Here is a 6,000-nt window from a genome sequence, read left to right as displayed (position 1 = left end):
TGTCAGGCCTGCTATAGAAAAAGCTCTTCTCCTTGTGTTCTCCAAACAAGACAACAGAAAATGGGGGATCTCCAGCAGACAAGTATTATCTGACCGAAGTGCTCAATTTGGACATAAGTACATAAGTAATGCCATACTGGGAAAAGACCAAGGGTCCATCGAGCCCAGCATCCTGTCCACGACAGCGGCCAATCCAGGCCAAGGGCACCTGGCAAGCTTCCCAAACGTACAAACATTCTATACATGTTATTCCTGGAATTGTGGATTTTTCCCAAGTCCATTTAGTAGCGGTTTATGGACTTGTCCTTTAGGAAACCGTCCAACCCCTTTTTAAACTCTGCTAAGCTAACCGCCTTCACCACTTTCTCCGGCAACGAATTCCAGAGTTTAATTACACGTTGGGTGAAGAAAATTTTTCTCCGATTTGTTTTAAATTTACTACACTGTATTTTCTTCGCATGCCCCCTAGTCCTAGTATTTTTGGAAAGCGTGAACAGACGCTTCACATCCACCTGTTCCACTCCACTCATTATTTTATATACCTCTATCATGTCTCCCCTCAGCCGTCTCTTCTCCAAGCTGAATAGCCCTAGCCTCCTTAATCTTTCTTCATAGGGAAGTCGTCCCATCCCCGCTATCATTTTAGTCGCCCTTCTCTGCACCTTTTCCAATTCTACTATATCTTTCTTGAGATGCGGCAACCAGAATTGAACACAATACTCAAGGTGCGGTCGCACCATGGAGCGATACAATGGCATTATAACATCCTCACACCTGTTTTCCATACCTTTCCAAATAATACCCAACATTCTATTTGCTTTCCTAGCCGCAGCAGCACACTGAGCAGAAGGTTTCAGTGTATTATCGACGACGACACCCAGATCCCTTTCTTGGTCCGTAACTCCTAACGTGGAACCTTGCATGACGTAGCTATGATTCGGGTTCTTTTTCCCCACATGCATCACCTTGCACTTGCTCACATTAAACATCATCTGCCATTTAGCTGCCCAGTCTCCCAGTCTCGTAAGGTCCTCTTGTAATTTTTCACAATCCTGTCGCACTACACACTACACATGAATACAATCCAATAGGTATCGTGAGGAGTCATGATGCACACAACAATGAAGCATCATCAACAGCTTGAATGCTATTCTGTCCTGCATAGGTAACCAATTCAGTTACTTCCTTGTTATTCCTCGATATTCAGCATGGTTTTTAAGCATACAGGATAAGATCCTAGCTGCTTATATCAACATGCTGAGTGAGCTGACTGCCAATATTCAACGGCAATTAACTGGGCAGTATCACTGAATATTGTCTCATACTACCCAGATGAATCTGAGGAGTGCTGGGGTGGTCCGGAGACAGAATCAGGGAGCAGGGGTGGCCCAAGGCAGTTTGCTGCCTGAGGCAGGGATGAGATGGCACCTGTGGCACCACCACCACTACCTCCCCTCAGTCCAACATCCTTCCCCTCATACTCTCTCTCTCCCAGCGCCTTCTCCCCCACAGCCATGGTCTGATATCTACCCCCTTCCTTCCTCAACCCCCTTCCCAGAGTTTACCTTTTTTATTTGATTTCCAAAAGGCGGAGGCAGCGGCAGTGGTTCCCATATTCTGCCCTGCCCCTGCACCAGCTTCTTCTCTGTAATGTGGCCCGCCCCTGAAGAAACAGGAAGTTACATCCAGAGAGGTGGCTTCAGTACAGAGAAGAAGTCTGTGCTGGTGGCAGGGCAAAGTATGGAAATCAAAAACAGAAGGTAAACTCGGGGAAGGGGGTTAAGGAATGAAGGAGGGAGAAGCCAGACCATGGCTGGTGTCCATAAAGAGTGCCGCCTGAGGCCCCTGCCTCAGTTTGCCTAATGGTAGGGCTGCCACTGTCAGGGAGGAGCTGGAAGTTATGTGGACATGAGCTGTGGAGGGGCATTTTCGATATGACGTCTAGGTCCGACTGGACGTTTTTGCAAAAAAATTGTCCAAAATCTGAATAGGAAAGGTCATTTTCAAAAAAGAAAAACGTTTATCTTTTTTTTCGAAAATACTGTTTTGAACACGGTTTTGTGATTTGGACGTTTTGTTTTTTGGTCCATTTTTGAAAAAAAAAAATAGTTCAAGTAAAAAATGCACAAAATCAAGCCATTGGGATGTAGGAGGGGCCAGCATTTTTAGTAGACTGGTCCCCCAAATATCCTAGGAAAGCAATAGGGCACCCTAGGGGGCACTGCAGTGGACTTCATAAAATGCTCCCAGATACACATCTCACCATTGCTCCTTTATCTTGTCCGCTGAGCACCCCAAAACCCACCCAAAACCCACTACCCCCAACTGTACACCACTACCATAACCCTTTACGGGTGAAGGGAGCATCTATATGTGGGTACAGTGGGTTTCTGGTGAGTTTTGCAAGGCTGACAGTTTCTTCCACAAGTGTAACAGGTAGGGGGAGGTATGGGCCTGGGTACATCTGTCTGCAGTGCATTGCACCCACCACTAGACTATTCCAGGGACATGCATACTGTTCTAATGGACGTCAGTATAACATCTGAGGCTGGCATAGAGGTTGACAAGTAATGTTTTAAATCATATTTTTTTGGGGGGTGGAAGGGGGTTAGTGACCACTGGGTGAGTAAGCAGAGGTCATCCCCGATTCCCTCCAGTGGTCATCTGGTCATTTAGGAATAAGGCACTATTTTGTGCCTTATTCGTTATAAAAACAGGTCTAGCTCAAAACATCTTAGTTTTAGTCCTGGACGATTTTGTTTTGTTCCATTATGGTTGAAAATCATCCAAGTGTTAGGAATGCCCAGATCCCGCCCTTAACATGCTCCTGACACTCCCCCTTTTGATTTGAATGCACTTCAGATGGACTTCATGGAAAAACATCTAAAAATTGGTTTTGAAAATATAAGTTTGGACTTTTTGTGAGAGGAGTGGCCTAGTGGTTAGGGTGGTGGACCTGGTCCTGGGGAACTGAGTTCAATTCCCACTTCAGGCACAGGCAGCTCCGTGTGACTCTGGGCAAGTCACTTAACCATCCATTGCCCCAGGTACAAATAAGTACCTGTATACAATACATAAGCTGCATTAAGCCTGCCATGAGTGGGAAAGCACAGGGTACAAATGTAACAAAAAAAAAACCCACCCAAATGTAGATTTATGCCACTTTGGGGGCATTTTTCTCTTTTATAAATGCGCTCCATAGTCACTCAAGCCTCATCCAAATCACCCCCCCCCCCCCCCTTGAAATATGTATATCCTAATGGTGAGAGCAGTGGGCTGAGAACTAGGGAAACTGGGGTTCAAATCCCACTACAGCTTCTGTAATCCTAGCAAGTCACTTAACCTTCCTTTGCCTCAGATACAAACTTACATTTTAAGACCTCTGGAGACAGGAAAATACTGACTGTTTCTGGTTGGAGATCATCGTGAACTATAATTGAAAAAGGCCTGAGCTGAGTGTGAATTCTAGAAAGTAACATTCATGGATGAAAGTAATCTATATTTAGGCACTAAGGTTATAGAATGAGGGGGTAAATTTATAAGGCATTTCTGCAGAAATAGGCATTCATAGAAATAACCTGAGCTTATGTGCTTAGGTTTTGTATATCTCTGACCTGCACAGAGGGTGTACTTTGGGCATGTTTTACACTTAAGTGTCTATTTTCTAGGCACATTTTTTTAAACCCTGTAAAGTTGTGCAAGTCCCAAAGTCAATGCAGCTTTGTGCAAGAGATGAACATTGTTTATGCAGAGGCAAGACACGGGATGAGTCAGAAGGAGCCTCCAGCGCAGGCAGCAGCCAATGGTAATGTTTGTTTGCTGTTCTACACTGTTGCAATGGTTGACCACCTCCTTTGGGTCAAATAGGATGCTCTGAATATTGAAGTGGACCCAACTGCTTGATCCAAGGCTTGGGGAGCAGCTCGGGTCCAGTACCTGGCTCATGAATGCATTTCAACACTTTGGCTCCAAGACCATTTTTTAAGGAGTTCATTCTTCCCAAGTCTCTGGCATTTTTCTCTGACTCCCCATCCCCAATGGTGATGTCACAGTTTCTACAATGCATTGGGTAGCTGCGAGGCCCAGAAGCCTATAGGGCCAAGTGAGGACCCTGACTCTTGGTCTTGTCGGCCCCTGATCCTTTGCACAGGGGTTCCTTCTTTGGTGGCCACTCCACCTGGGTTTGGATACATTTTAGCTTTTGGAAGAAAGGCAAGGGTCACTCCTGCATCCAACGATGAAAGGAGGCAGCAATATGACAAAAGTAGCATTAGGGAGTGTGGTTAAAAGGCACCGTTTAGGGAATGACTCACAGAAATAAAGTTTCAAAGTGGCTTTAACTATCTTAAAAGAAGATTCCATTCCAATGTTCAAGGGCAAGCTGTTCTAAAGAGTTGGTGCAAGCACGGTAAAACCGGACTTCCTAGTGAGATCCATCCTGTCTGTTGGGATGGGATAACCAGAAGTTTTTGTTAGGAGGAATGGACTGACCTTATTAGTGAGAAGGATATTAAAAGAGTAGAAAGACATAGGGGAGACCAGCATAGTAAACCAGATGAGCAAAAGTCATTATCAGAGTTCAATAGGTTATCATGAGCCAATATCCAGTTAATAGTAGAAGGGTAATATGTAAGAAACTACTTCTTTCTTAGGAGTAATGTAACAGACAAATTCTGTATTAATTAGAGTCTTCTTAGTTTATTGGAAGTGAGTCCCTGGTAAAAAAACAATTGCAGTACTCCAATTTTGTTATGACACAGGCCAAGATCAAGATATGCAGTGAAGGGAGATCTAGAATAGAATAGAAAGAGTGTATGTGTTTCAGTGAGAAAGACACACTTCTGAAAGGTGGGTGAGATTTGAGGAAGAAAACTAAGGTCTTTATCAACTAAAATTCCCAGAATCTTCACACAATAGGGAGTTGAATACACTTAATAGAGGGCAGCTAGTGGGGGTGAATGAAGAGTACCAGGAAAAAAAAATTAGGGCCTCAACTTTATCTGTGTTTTAATTTATTTCGAATAAGCCAGTCTGAAATATTGTCTAGCTTTTAGAAAATAGTGGCTAGCGAATCAGAAGAGAAAGAATCAAAAGCATAGAGAAGTTGAATATCGTTGGCATGGATAATAAATGTAAAGCAAAAGTACTGAAGGAGTCAGGCATGGGGAGGCAAGATAAATATTGATGAGTATAGGGCCTGAAATAAAACTTTGAGGAACAGCAGAGGATAGCAACACTGGGAAGGAGAGCTTCTGGGACCATGAGATCCTGACTGTTCTCTTTTCAAGGCAGGATCTAAACCGATATATGAAGACCACAAAAACTTGTAAAAGAAGAGATTGATTGACCATCCACCTTATAATTGAAAGAGAAAAACGCCTAGATTTCGACCCAAATCGGGAGATAGACGTTTATCTCACAAAAACGAATAAATTGGTATAATCGAAAGCCGATTTTAGACGTTTTCAACTGCACTCCATCGCGGAAGCGTACAAAGTTGACGGGGGCGTGTCAGAGGCGTGACAAAGGTGGAACTGGGGCGTGGTTATCGGCCGAGGAGAGATGGGCGCCTTTCGCCGATAATGGAAAAAAAGTATGCGTTTGTAGCTAGAATTTAGGGCACTTTTCCTGGACCCTGTTTTTTCATGAATAAGGCCCCAAAAAGTGCCCTAAATGACCAGATTACCCCCAGAGGGAATCGGGGATGACCTCCCCTGACTCCCCCAGTGGTCACTAACCCCCTCCCACCACAAAAAATGATGTTTCACAACTTTTTATTTTCACCCTCAAATGTCATACCCACCTCCCTGGCAGCAGTATGCAGGTCCCTGGAGCAGTTGTTAGGGGGTGCAGTGGACTTCAGGCAGGTGGACCCAGGCCCATCCCCCCTACCTGTTACAATTGTGCTACTTAATGCTTAGTCGTCCAACCCCCCCCCCCCAAACCCACTGTACCCACATGTAGGTGCCCCCCTTCACCCCTTAGGGCTATAGTAATGGT

The sequence above is a fragment of the Microcaecilia unicolor genome, chromosome 6 (assembly GCF_901765095.1).
Source record: "Microcaecilia unicolor chromosome 6, aMicUni1.1, whole genome shotgun sequence".
In the NCBI taxonomy this organism is placed as follows: domain Eukaryota; kingdom Metazoa; phylum Chordata; class Amphibia; order Gymnophiona; family Siphonopidae; genus Microcaecilia; species Microcaecilia unicolor.
This window is presented reverse-complemented; position numbering follows the sequence as displayed.